Raw genomic sequence first — 14661 nt, forward strand, 5'->3', positions numbered from 1 at the left:
TGTAGGAATAAATATCACTCCTTTGATGAAATGATTGTAATAAAGTAGGCTAATGTGTGCCGCAGTGGTCTAAGACAGTGCATGTCAGTGTAATCGCAGTTACTGCGATATCTGGTTCGAATCCAGGCCTCATTACATCTAGCTGTGATTGGGAATCCCATAGGGCGGTGCACAATTGGCCCGCCGGGGTAGTGTAGAAGATAAATAGAACGCAGTTTAGTTTTACCTTATTTGCCCTATTACCACAAGCTGAGCTGTTATAACACGTTACACCCTCCTTCACACATACTCAAGGTCAACACACACAGACACTGGAACATCCTGTTCTCTACATAACAGCGAGCGGCCTAACCACAAAGCGCCATTGAGGGGTTGCTGAGTCTGATACACTATCTCGTGACAAACACCAGCTGCAGAGGCACCCCAACCCTGAGAAAGAGGAACACACACACGCACACACCTAATCTCCTTTTTAGCTGAACATTGTGTGACCAAGGACAGGTACGACGAGACTCTATGATGACGGATGGTCCAACTGAGCCAATACAAGAAGACTACACTCCAGCCTGAACCAATCCGAAGACCCGATCTTCTAGAATCAACCTACTTTCTGTTCTGTATATAATACATGTGCACACTGTTAGCGGGGCTTCTTTCTGGAGGTTCCTTATGAGCTGAATGAACGGGCCCGTATACGCTGTACCAGATATCTTCACTCTGAATAAACTGTCGCTTGTCATACAATCTACCGCTTTGTCCGAATCGATCCTTGACCGGCTCACTCACCTGCACATCCCAGTTATCAACAGAATCTTGGTAGCAGAGGATGGTTTACTAACGACCCAGTCCTGAGTGGTTGATGTGGGTGTGAGGGGGCGAGTTGGTGAAAGGACGATTCGAGGAGGACGAGTGTCAATTCGGGGGTGGACAACAATTCTGCTCAACTCGGGAAACTGATCTCTGGTCGACCACAAAATAAGGTAAGCAAAAACCTGTTAAATCAAATTTTGCATATTGTCGTATAGTCATACCAAATTACGATCAGTAGTACCGAGAGTGGGTAAGAATTTTTGTGTAAATTTAACGTAAATAATTGACTTGAAATTGACAGTGAAGTGAACATATGTGGTAATTAAGGTAGACCTAAATTGTGTTAACGACCTAGAATATTCCGATAGTCCGGCTTGAGAACGGTCCGGCTGTGTCCGGTAAGGGATAAAATAGTCAATATAGAGTTGCTACCGATAGTCCGGCTAGTGACCGGTCCGGCTTGTGTCCGGTAAGGTGATCTATAATTGGACAAATAGACCAACCAAAGGGAGGTCTAACAAATAATAATATAATACAATTTGACGCATAACAGAATCCAAGATGCCGGCTGTGTCCGGTGAGGTGTCTACATAACTATTTACTGTGTTTGGGAATTTGTAATCAGACTGTAGTGTTAATCCGTTTCGATTGAATTGCATGACTTAGAAATTACATTGAAAAAGTGCCATTACTGAATGAAATGTGTTATGTGCAGGAACCAAATTGACTTGGGTGGAAGCCCTGCCCCTGGCATTGATGGCCATGAGGTCCTCACCAGGTGCAGGGACCCACCTTTCACCCCATGAAATAATGACAGGCAGAGTAATGCCAGGGCCGCCAAGAGAGGGAGGTCATATGCCCCCTCTTGATGTGCACCAGATATGCATGACTGACTATGTAAAGAAATTGACGGAACTTTCTGCAGCTCTCTCCAAACAGATACACAGAGTCCAAGAGGGGGAGCTGACGGGAGATCCAGAACAACCAAGGGTAAAGGTCGGAGATTGGGTAAGGATCAAGGTCCACAAGAGAAAGTGGCAGAATCCCAGGTGGACTGGACCGTACGAAGTGAAGGAGGTTACTTCACACTCAGTCCAGGTCAAAGGTAAATCAGGGGCGCCTTGGCACCACTTGACTCATTGCACCCCAGCTTCGATTCCCAACAGAACACTGACAGAGGTCAGGGTCGACTTGAGCGACTTAAATTCGGCTCCAATACAACCCGATTAGCAGGTGACGATGTGGACCAGACTCCCATCGGCACCGGCTAATGGGCCTCCTAGGGATAGGGGTTATCCCTGGACTAGACTGGGCATATCTGGCCCCGGTTTATTTGTGTGTTTGTAAATGCATATGTCTACTGAATGATAAATTGAACGAATGTTTAGACAATGTTTTAGATGTGTTGACTATATTGAGTGAATGTTCAAACGATGTTTTAGATGTGCTCTGGCGTAAATGAAGATTTGTGAGACTCAAATCGTGTGCATGAAATACGCTTGATATTCAGTCGGGGACTAATATCGGTATGAATGAGGTCGGGGACCAAGCGAGTGTGGTACATTAGGTATTTCAGTTGGAGCTGGTACCGGTGAGAATGTTGAAAAAGTCGCAGGCTTGCTGATGAGAGTTATATCATAGAATATTGAGGGGGTGTGCATGACTGTTGGAAAAAGTGTTAAACTCTATTAACGTAAAATTATTTTTGTAGATTTATATTATGAGGTTTGAACTATACTAATATTGTAGAATTACATAATCAACATCTGAACATACTTACGTTAAACATTAATTGAGCCACTGAGTAATAGATAAGATATACACTAGGTACGGGGCGACGGGTGTGGTCGATGTAAGACGGGAGTGGTGTTCTAACCAAGTGCTGAGAAATAAGGTAGATTTATTTAGTTCTTTTAATTCATTTATACAAGTACTTCCCGGTTATTGATTTTGGTTTGATTGTTCAGATAACATCATTGAAATTAAACAGGAGGTCAAGGTATACTAACATTAGAATCTGTTTTCATTATGGGGAACAATGAAAGGCCCGCAGAGTGGATTGCAGGCTGAGGTTTTTATGTTAAAGGGACAGTGCACATTTATCACAGTTGTGTGTGTGTCTAATGGCTGGGTATTTAAGAAGTATTTTGGGGAGACAATTTGGAGAAACACGAATAAGACATGAAACATCGAGACAAATTATTTGAGTTTGAGGGGATTATCATAATTATAAGGGAATTTCCATGTTCCCAGAGACATGATATTTTAAAGAGGCATGCTCACATATGGAACCTTTATGAGTTTTTTATTTTATGAGTTTTAATTACACGAGTGATTTTTATTTTATTTTAAGGATAAAGGGTTCTTTAATATGTCTAATATGGTATGGAACACGGAATGTAGGGGGATGGTGTAACCTTTGACCTGCTTTCATGGCTCTCTCGGGTGGTCTGATCAGCCACAAGGGGGTGCCATTTGAATAATGAATCTGTGGTCATGGGTAATACTGTTTAAAAAAAAATAATAATAAAAAAAAATGTTTTTGAATTTAATTTATTTTTTAAGGTAACTTAATTATAGTGGAGTTTAATTAACCTATATAAAGACTTTAGAAATTGCCACCATAGACATGTTTTTCTAAAAAATAAAAAATAAATAAATAAAAAAATATTTAAAAAATCCATGAGTTTAGATAAAGCCAAACAGTGAGACATTTAGTTAAAATGTGGAAACATGGGAAAAGGCAGACAGAAGAGCCCTCCCCCGCACTGCAGAGACCTTGAAGGTTGGAGAGCAGAGAGGAGAAGTTTTAGAAGGGAGCCAGGACGAGCAAAGATAACAGAATGTGTAGATAACAGTCACTGAGTGGAGACAAAAGGGAGAATTGGACATGTGGAAAATTAAAGGGGCGCTCCTACATGATAATGTCAGAACAGAAGGATAATATACTAATCTTACCTAAGTCATTATTTAGAGTAGGTAAGGTTGTTACCTGGGCAGAGCCAGGTATCAAAAGGGGGATAGGTAAATTGTGGTCTAGGATAGGATGGGGCCTATTGGATAAGAAACAATTGTGGTCTAGGATAGGATGGGGCCTATTGGATAAGAAACTAATAATAAAAAATAAAAAATGTAGCTAAACAAATGGGCATAGAAGGTAAAGATATAATCAGATAAAACATATGAGAAACTGTTTGTTAACCAAGCCTGTATGTCCAGCATTTTATGCATTATAGGTGAACTACAGGTGAAGTCACTCAATCCAGTCCCAGAGGCTTGTTGGGGGGACCATACCAAGGTCTCCTGGTGACAGCCAGCTGAAAGAGCTACCCGGATTCATATCGCACGGCGGGAGGGTAAGACACGTTTACACTGTCGAACAATAAACAGTGTTCGAGAGGAGAACTGGAATTAACAGAATTCCGGGGGCCATCTCTCGAATGAAGTAACCCTCCCTGTCCTGTCACCCCTGTTTTTGTTCATAGAAGTGAGGATGTGTCTGGCTCTTGCTGAGTGATGTGTTCTCGGGGAAAGGGTGGGGCTTCACATGGAAGCTGTTTGTCTGAGCTGTCTTATCGTGGGTGACATCCCAAATAACACAGCTCCGGACGAATCAGTGCCCGAAGCCTCAGCTGGTTTGACCACCCTGGCTCACGGGTTGACAGAAAACTCTGGGGTGGATACTTCTCTGATTAATTGGGTTTGATAATATGTTCAGAAAATGGGGAAAATATTATGATCACTGTATTATGGGCTACATTCACCTGTGTGACTGTTTTAGTTTTATGGAGCTGTTGTCTAATTCCCTGTGTATGAGGCCCTATTTCCAGGACTCTGGAGAAATCGATGGAAATAGATGGTGATGTACCAGCGGATTCCAGGTTCTGACCCGTGGAGTGCTGAATGTATGTCTACAGAACAAGTGGACGAAAATTATAAATTCAATTATATTAAATTGGGAGGGTGTCCGTATGGGGATTACATGATAACCGACTTGGGACAGTTCTGGGATTGGAGAAGAGGGTATCCTTATAGCATAGGGGATCCCACAAAGGTGGATAGGTTTTCCATGATATGGGGAAAACCTGGGAGCACTGTTGAACTTTGTAAAGGTGATGAAATCCTACTAACCATCAAAACTATTAAGCTCTCTGATGCAGACACTTACACCCTCGGATTACAAAGGACCGGGACAGACACGATGGGTGTGTTTTCTATTAAGGTGCTACCAAAACCAGAGGTCCCAGACGAACCAGGGCCAGACACACTCCTCTACCACCCCTGGACCGAACCTGCCACCACTGTGTTAAAAATCCCATTCAGGTAATTAATGTTAGAGACTATTCAGCTATTGATCAATTAGGCACTGAGACTGGTTTTGATGGTAGGGACAATTTGTGGCTGTCTTATATGAGGTATACAGCTAAGACCCTGAAAAGAAAGGACTGCATGAGTTACATGAAACATTGGTCATGCTAGACCTGTTCTGGCTACACACCCATTTGCTGTAGGAGAAGGAGAGGGGTGGTTGGGTATTCTGAGAGGTTTTTACCAGGTTCAGCCCAATTCAACTCTCTGTTCCTCTTTGAGCCTTGTGTCTCCTACAGTACCTCCTCATCGGGCCCCTTGGGGTGTTAAGGCATATGGGGGCAATTACAGTTGCATCACGGGTACAGGTAATGGCATTGATTATGAGAGATTGCCTGAAGCTGATTGCAGTAGTAACATAACCATTAATTCCACTTGGCCAGTTACAGGCCTAAACCAAACTAGTGGTCTGGCTGATGTGTGGTGGATCTGTGGACCCAAAAGAGTGCTGAGACCCATTCTTAGAGGAGACTGGCAAGGTACGTGTGCACTGACCAGTTTGATAATTCCACTGACCATTGTTGATGTTACTGCTGAACAGCTGTTGGGTTCTGTATCCAGGGGACCTGAAAACATTCCATTCCATGGGAGACATAGACGTAGTGCTACATGGACAGAGGATGTAGTTGACATACACACTAACCTGTTGGGAGTGCCAGTGGGGGTTCCTCATGAGTTTCAGGTCTTGGGTAGGAATGATGGATTATAGGTCCAGCCGTAGTGGATGCAAGGCAGACTGCATGGACTCATTACATCTACTATGATCAACAGCGTTTTGTTAATTACCCCCCGTGATGCACTCACTGGTATGTCTGAACAGTTTGAGGCCACATCTAGGGTTGCCAGACAGAATAGACTTGTTTTGGATATGCTTCTTGCCAGTCAGGGGGGCGTCTGCAAGATGTTCGGTGAACAATGTTGCACGTATATTCCTAATAACACCAGTCCAGATGGTAGTATATCTAAGGCCCTTAGTGGGCTTGATGCACTTGATGCACTATCTGCTGAGATGAGGACCATGGCGGGGGTGGAGGAGTCTGGCCTGTTCTCTTGGGTGGGAGCCTGTTTTGGTAAGTACACTAGTATGGTGGTTAATGGATTTCTGACCCTAATTCTTGTATTTTTGTTATTGATGTGTTGTGCTGCTTGCATCATACCGTGTTTTAAGAAGTCTGTTACAGATGTGGTGAAGGCTTCAGGCATGATGATGCCTTTGCTTGATGCTCCAGTTGGAGATGCTGATACTGAAGCATGCTTTCAGGGGAGGATGAGACTGACTGAGGATGACCCATGGTATGCTGTGGGTGAGGTAGTAGAATAAATCTTACACCACCACAGTTCCTTGTTATACATTTTTTATGATAGGTTTTCTTTCCAGTATGTTTGTTCTCCCTGTTGTGAAGGTTTCGAGTCCCTGGGTGGCATGACGCCCAACTGGTGCAGGATAGGAGTAGCTGAGAGGACCGGATGGTTTATAATAATGCTTTGCTCTGCTTTACTCTGTTTTCCATGACCAAAGTTTTATCCTGTATCTTACATGTCAATAAACAATAAAGTGTTATCCTGCTTTTGCTGAGTGACACCCTAGCGGGTGTCAAAAGGGGGACTTAAATTTCACACCATTTTCTCTTACCACTAGGGTTATCTCTAGAGCTATTGACCCTTCCTCCCCTTCCCAGATGTTTCCTCTGCTTGCCAATGACCTGCCAGAATTTGAGGATGAGGTTGAGAGTGCCTACTAGGTTTTGTCACATCTCTTTGGAGATGTGAAGAGAGGGAATCACAACTTTTTCCTTCTGGAAAAAGTTTACTATGCCATCTACTCTGGTTCACGGCTCTTAGGAGTCGTGAAGAGAGGGATTTGTAGAAGATAAATAGAACGCAGTTTAGTTTTACCTTATTTGCCCTATTACCACAAGCTGAGCTGTTATAACACGTTACACCCTCCTTCACACATACTCAAGGTCAACACACACAGACACTGGAACATCCTGTTCTCTACATAACAGCGATTGTCATACAATTGTCATACAATCTACCGCTTTGTCCGAATCGATCCTTGACCGGCTCACTCACCTGCACATCCCAGTTATCAACAGTAGGCTGTCATTGTACGTTAGAATTTGTTCTTAACTGACTTGCCTAGTTAAATAATGAAATTGTTGTTTACAGAAACCCCTAAGTCATCCAATCGTTATAGCCTAATACGTTCGAAGTAAAAGCCTACCCACGTGTAGACTTTTGATAAATCAATCAGTCAGATTTTTCTTTTCACTGAACCTTCATTTGGATATTGGTTAGGCTACAATGAGGCTGTGGAAATGTATTAGTGTTGATCAGAACATTTTGACAGCATGTTATCTAGCTTAAAGATGCATTATGTAGAAATCACTTTGCGATTCCTGGTTGCTAAAATTCTAATAGTTCGCCTAAATTCAGTTTATGTGACAAAACAAGTATGGTGTACTGTAGAGAATCATTGTAACATCTAAACCGCTGTGAAATATATTTTCCATAACCCAAAATATTTATTATTTATTTATTTATTTATTATTTATTATTTTTTTTATTATTAATATTTAGTATTTTCAGTTGTTTGAATCTGGTGTGCAAAACCGAAAGTAAAATTTGCAAAAAGTTAACGGGAAGCATAGAAAAAACACATTTTCAAAATAACTTTTTTTGTATGACAGTTCCACACGTTGTCCTGATGCAAGTTGTGTGCGAAACATCTTATTTGTATTTTATTCTGTTATATTTCATTATATTCTTAGCATACTCTAAAATATATGTGTTGACTGTGATCAAATCAAATTCTATTTGTCACATGTGACAAATACAAACCTTACAGTTAAATGCTTACTTACAAGCCCTTAACCAACAATGCAGTTTTAAGAAGAAAAAAGGGTTAAGAAAGTATCTACTAAAATAAACTGAAGTAAAAAATGTATATAAAAAAAATGGAAATAAATAAATAATTAAGGAGCAACAACAACTAAACAGTAGCGAGTCTATAAACAGGGGGTAACGGTACAGAGTCAATGTGCTGGGGCACCGGTTAGTTGAGGTAATTGAGCTATGTACATGTAGGTAAAGTGACTATGTATGGATTAGAAACAGAGTAGCAGCCTGCGTAAAAATGGGGGTGGGGTGGGGACAATGCAAATAGTCTGGGTAGCCATTTGATTAGCTGTTCGGGAGTCTTATGACTTGGGGGTAGAAGCTGTTAAGAATACTTTTTTTTTTTACCTAGACTTGGTGCTCCGGTACCACTTGTGTGTTAGCAGAGAGAACAGTCTATGACTAGGGTGGCTGGAGTCTTTGGCAATTTTTTGGGCCTTCCTCTGACACCGCCTGGTATAGAGGTCCTGGATGGCAGGAGGCTTGGCCCCAGTGAAGTACTGGGACATACACACTACCCTCTGTAGTGCCTTGCGGTCGGAGGCCGAGTAGTTGCCATACCAGGCGGTGATGCAACCAGTTCTCTTGATGATGCAGCTGTAGAACTTTTTGAGGATCTGAGGACCCATGTCAAATATTTTTATTCTCCTGACTGACTGAAAATACTTTTCAGCCTAAGTGCATCTTGTCTGTTTAATGAACAAAATGACTATTGATTTTGTTTGCATGGTGCGGGCTGCACAGACCAGTAACATAATTAAAATATGATAATAAAACATACATTTGATTAGTCTTATGTAATGTTTAAGAACCTGCCTAAAATAAATTAATAGTGGATTTATTTGTGATGGTGCATATTCAATGGATGTTTTAAACAGTTAAATGCAACTAAATGTCATTGAAAATGTAATCTATGTAATCCCTAAAAGTAATTACGACAGGTCAAGGCAGGCAGGGGTCGATAATCTAGAGTAGTGGGGCAAAGGTACAGGACGGCAAGCAAACTCAGGTCAGGCAGAGGCCAGTAATCCAGAGGTGGGGAAAAGGTACAGGAGGGCAGGCAGAGTGGTCAGGCAGTCGGGCTCAGAGACAACACAGGCAAGGGTCAAAACCATTAGGTTTTGAGAAAAAGAGAGACTGGGGAAAAGCAGGAACTGAGACAAAACGCTGGTTGACTTGACAGACTGTCAACAGACAAACAGAGAACACAGGTATAAATAAATACACAATGGATAATGGGGAAGATGGGTGACACCTGGAGGGGGGTGGAGACAATCACAAAGACAGGTGAAACAGATCAGGGTGTGACAATCATGAGAGGGACAGAAACAATAACTCGAAATGCTGCATACTCAAAGAAATGTTCTAATCTCACCTTTCTGGTAAAGATAATTATAAATTGCTGAGGTGTAGTCACTTTTGAGGACACAAGCTCAAGTCCACAGTACAAATATAATAAAATATGAAAATATGAAATATTTTGTATGATATATTTCCTATTCAACAAAACTGTATGAATAAGGCTTGAAATGACTTAATTGCTTTCTAAATATAGCATCATCAAATAATAAAATGACTAACTATGAGGTTTCACCTTCCTCATGACTGTAAAAGGCATATTTGTATGTTTGGTGTTCAAGAAAATGTGCATATTTTCTAAAGGTCTCTCTTAATTAAAACCTCTGCCCCCATCGCTGTGAACTTCTCACATAGCTCTAGATTGGCTTCCTGAACTCCTTAGGAAGTCTCCGTTCATCTCATATTAATCTTGTCCGCCTATGACAAACAGAACGTTTTTTGTTTGTTTAAAATCTATGAATTATTTTAGATTAATCTCTGAATGTGCTACTGTGATGAAACCACTCTCACCTGTTGCGCTATGATGTAATAATTGCAGGTATCTGCTTTGTCAGTGTCACACCCTGACCATAGTTTGCTTTGTATGTTCTATGTTTTGTTTGGTCAGGGTGTGATCTGAGTGGGCATTCTATGTTGTGTGTCTAGTTTGTCTGTTTCTGTGTTTGGCCTGATATGGTTCTCAATCAGAGGCAGGTGTTAGTCATTGTCTCTGATTGGGAACCATATTTAGGTAGCCTGTTTGGTGTAGGTGATTGTTTCCTGTGTTAGTGCCACACGGGACTGGTTTTTTGGGTTTTCACGGTTTTGTTTTGGTTATGTGTTCAGTTTTCTAATTAAAAAAACCATGGACAACTACTGTGCTGCATTTTGGTCCGCCTCTCCAATAGAAGAATCCCGTGACAGTCAGTGGCTGTGATGTAGGGTTCAGTCAGGAGTTGATGGACGGTCGGAGGAAGAGCAAATTAAATGGTAAGAGATCCATCCCAGCTTCAAGTGGTTTCAGATTTCACATCCTATGTCGCACAGGTGCAAAACATACTACCGTGTCCGTGGGAACAGGGGCTATTGCTTAATGCATGCCATTTTGATCTATGGTATCTACAGATTTATTTATAAATGAAAATGTTGGTCAGAACTAGAACCACACAGGTCCCTTACATTCAAGAGTTATTAACTCAGGGAGTGTCACCGGTAACACTGGCACATTTGGGACTTCTAACCCATTTTAAACTTTTTGTGTTTGAGCTATTTCTGGGTTGCAACATTTGCTTTATCTATGTACTCTGCATCTGTAGATGCCATCCAGTAGTCTGTGTGAATAATGGGGGCTGAGCCAGAGTGGTGTTTGTGAGACAAGGGCGAATCCCGACGTGGTCCTAAGCTGGATCTTTTTACAAAAACGCCTGTAGAGTCTGAATGGTTAGAGCTACAAATACTATTTATGAAAAGCTGAGACTCCCACGAACAAGCACATGTAACAAACTACACGAGCCATTAGAAGGTACTGTGTCTATAATGCTGTAAGCTCTCACAGTTGCCGTCACAAACTCAAAACTCCACACAGTTGGCAATGACTAGTTGGATTTATTTTATTTATTTTATTTATTTTACCTTTATTTAACCAGTTAGGCAAGTTGCACAAGTTCTCATTTACAATTGTGACCTGGCAAATAATTCCCAACTGAGCAAACCATTTCAGTACCTACAGCATTCATATAAATTAGTGTTTTTGGTCTGTGTATGAAAGGGATAATAGTTCTGCCTGTAATTTGTTCCAGGTAAGCAAAACCAAAAAACATGTCGCAAAAGCCAATCACTGTCTGGTTTTCCAATTCTATTTGATGTTTCTTTGCTAGAATACAGGGACAAAATCAGGTCAATGGCATGGAGAAAAATTGCAGAGATTGTTGGTGAAGATGGTGGGTGAAGAGATATTTCCCAATGTTTTCTTGTGCTGCTAGCTATGAATCTCAATCAACCTAAACTGTTATCAAAGCCACCATTTGTGAATGTGTACACTAAATGAAATTGTGAAATTTGAACACCAAAGGATAGAATTCACCAGTAACACACATTATAACATTGTAAATGAAACACCTAAGGATGAAATTCCCATGTAGTGTGCTGCTATATTATCCATTATGATTGTCATATATTATAGCTATGGCTCTTTCATTATACCTGTGTCATGACATTGATGATTATAGCTCACGTCCTGTAAAATACATAGGCCTACATGTACACTACCGGTCAAAAGTTCTAGAACACCTACTCATTCAATGTTTTTTTAGTTTTTTACTATTTTCTACATTGAAGAATAATAGTGTAGACCTCAACAAATGCCAGGAGTGTGCAAAGCTGTCATCAAGGCAAAAGGTGGCTTTTGAAGAATCTCAAATATAAAACATATTTGTTTAATGCTTTTTTGGTTACTACATGATTCCATATCTGTTATTTCATATTTTTGATGTCTTCACTATTATTCTACAATGTAGAAAATAGTAAAAATAAAGAGAAACCCTTGAATGATATCCATACTGAAGACAAATATAAACGAAACATGTAAAGTGTTGGTCCCATGATTCATGAAATAAAAGATCCCCGAAATGTTCCATACACACACAATGTACATCCATTTTAGTGAGCATTTCTCCTTTGCCATTATAATCCATCTGACAGGTGTCATATCAAGAATATGATTAAACAGCATGATCATTACACAAATACACCTTGTGCTGGGGACAATACAAGGCTACTCTAAAAATGTGCAGTTTTATCACACAACACAATGCTGCAGATGTCTCAAGTTGAGGGAGCATACAATTGGGATGCTGACTGCAGGAATGTCCACCAGAGTTGTTGCCAGATAATTTACTATTTATTTCTCTACTATAGGACACCTCCAACGTCATTTTAGAGAATTTCGCAGTAGGTCCAACCGGCCTCACAACCACAGACCACGTGTAACCACGCCAGCCCATGACCTCCACATCTGGTTTCTTCACCTGTGGGATAGTCTGAGATCAGCCATCCTGACAGCTGATGAAGCTGTGGGTTAGCACGACCAAATAATTTCTGCGCAAACTGTCCGAACCCGTCTTAGGGAAGTTCATCTGTGTGCTCATCCTCAACAGGGCCTTGACCTGACTGCAGTTTGGCATCGTAACTAACTTCAGTGGACAAATGCTCACCTTCGATGGCCACTGGCATGCTGGAGAATTGTACTCACGGATAAATCCCGGTTTCATCTGTATGGGGCAGATGGCAGACACTGTATCTCAGTTGCTTGCAACTCCAGGGTTGTGGGTTTGATTCCCATGTGGGATACGTTACAAAAAATGTATGCACTCAGTACTGTAAGTCGTGCTGGATAAGAGTGTCTACTAAAATCGGTGGTTTGCTGACGTCAACGTTGTGAACAGTGTCCCGTGGGATTATGGTATGGGCAGGCATAAATGAAGGACACAATTCCTGTGATGAGATCCTGAGGCCCATTGTCGTGCCATTCATCTGCTGCCATCACCTCATGATAATGCAAGGATCTGTACTGGAGGTCAACCGATGAATCGGACTGGCCGATTTAATTAGGGCCGATTTTGAAGTTTTCATAACAATCGGAAATCGGTGTTTTTGGGCACCGATATAGAAAAATTAATTAAAAAATATATTTTTTATATAACTAGGCAAGTCAGTTAAGAACACGTTCTTATTTTCAATGACGGCCTAGGAATGGTGGGCAGAACGACAGATTTTTACCTTGTCAGCTCGGGGGACCCAATCTTGCAACCTTACAGTTAACTAGTCCAACGCAATAACGACCTGCCTCTCTCTCGTTGCACTCCACGGAGACTGCCTGTTACGCGAATGCAGTAAACCAAGGTAAGTTCCTAGCTAGCATTAAACTTAACTTTATAAAAGACAATCAATCATAATCACTAGTTAACTACACATGGTTGATATTACTAGTTATTATCTAGCGTGTCCTGCGTTGCATATAATCTGACTGTGCATACAAGTATCTGACTGAGCGGTGGTAGGCAGAAGCAGGCGTGTAAACATTCATTCAAACAGCACTTTCGTGCGTTTTGCCAGCAGCTTTTGTTGTGCGTCAAGCACTGTGCTATTTATGACTTCAATTCCATCAACTCCCGAGATGAGGCTGGTGTAACCGAAGTGAAATGGCTAGCTAGTTAGCACGTGCTAATAGCATTTCAAATGTCACTTGCTCTGAGCCTTCTAGTAGTTGATCCCCTTACTCTGCATGGGTAACGCTGCTTCGATGGTGGCTGTTGTCGTTGTATTACTGGTTCGAGCCCAGGGAGGAGCGAAAGCTGTACTGTTACACTGGCAATAATAAAGTGCCTATAAGAACATCCAATAGTCAAAGGTTAATGAAATACAAATGGTATAGAGGGAAATAGTCCTATAACTACAACCTAAAACTTCTTACCTGGGAATATTGAACACTCATGTTAAAAGGAACCACCAGCTTTCATATGTTCTCATGTTCTGAGCAAGGAACTGAAATGTTAGCTTTCTTACATAGCACATATTGCACTTTTACTTCTCCAACACTTCGTTTTTGCATTATTTAAACCAAATTGAACATGTTTCATTATTTACTTGAGGCTAAATTGATTTTATTGATGTCTTATATTAGGTTAAAAATAATCGGTATCGGCTTTTTTGGCCCTCCAATAATCGGTATCGGTAACTGCGTTGAAAAATCATAATCGGTCGACCATTAATCTGTACACTATTCCTGGAAGCTGAAAATGCCCAAATCTTCCATGGGCTGCATACTCACCAGACATGTCATCCATTGAGCATGTTTGGGATGCTGTGGATTGACATGTTTGACACCATGTTCCTACCAATATCAATCAACTTTGCACAGCCATTGAAGCGGAGTGGGACAACATTCCACAGGTCACAATCAATAGCCTTATCAACTCTATGCGAACAAGATGTGTCGCGCTGCATGAGGAAAATGGTGGTCACACCAGATACTGACTGGTTTTCTGATCCACGCCCCTACTTTTTTTTTTAAAGATACTCTATCTGTGACCAATAGACGCATATCTGTATTCCCAGTCATGTGAAATCTATAGGATAGGACCTAATTTATTTAATTTGACTGATTTCCTTGTATGAACTGTAACTCAGTAAAATCTTAAATTGTTTCATGTTGTGTTTATGCCCACTATTGAACTTGTTGACATT

The 14661-nt window shown here is 41.1% G+C and overlaps 1 long non-coding RNA gene across 1 annotated transcript; it reads left to right on the forward strand.

Annotated features, from left to right (window-relative positions):
- Nucleotides 1-195: 195 nt before the first annotated feature.
- On the forward strand, nucleotides 196-2484 carry LOC112261870. The gene is made up of 2 exons (XR_002955234.2): nucleotides 196-980; nucleotides 1736-2484. It is a non-coding gene; the product is annotated as an uncharacterized LOC112261870 (long non-coding RNA).
- Nucleotides 2485-14661: the final 12177 nt, after the last annotated feature.

This window comes from Oncorhynchus tshawytscha, linkage group LG11, assembly GCF_018296145.1.
Source record: "Oncorhynchus tshawytscha isolate Ot180627B linkage group LG11, Otsh_v2.0, whole genome shotgun sequence".
NCBI lineage: Eukaryota > Metazoa > Chordata > Actinopteri > Salmoniformes > Salmonidae > Oncorhynchus > Oncorhynchus tshawytscha.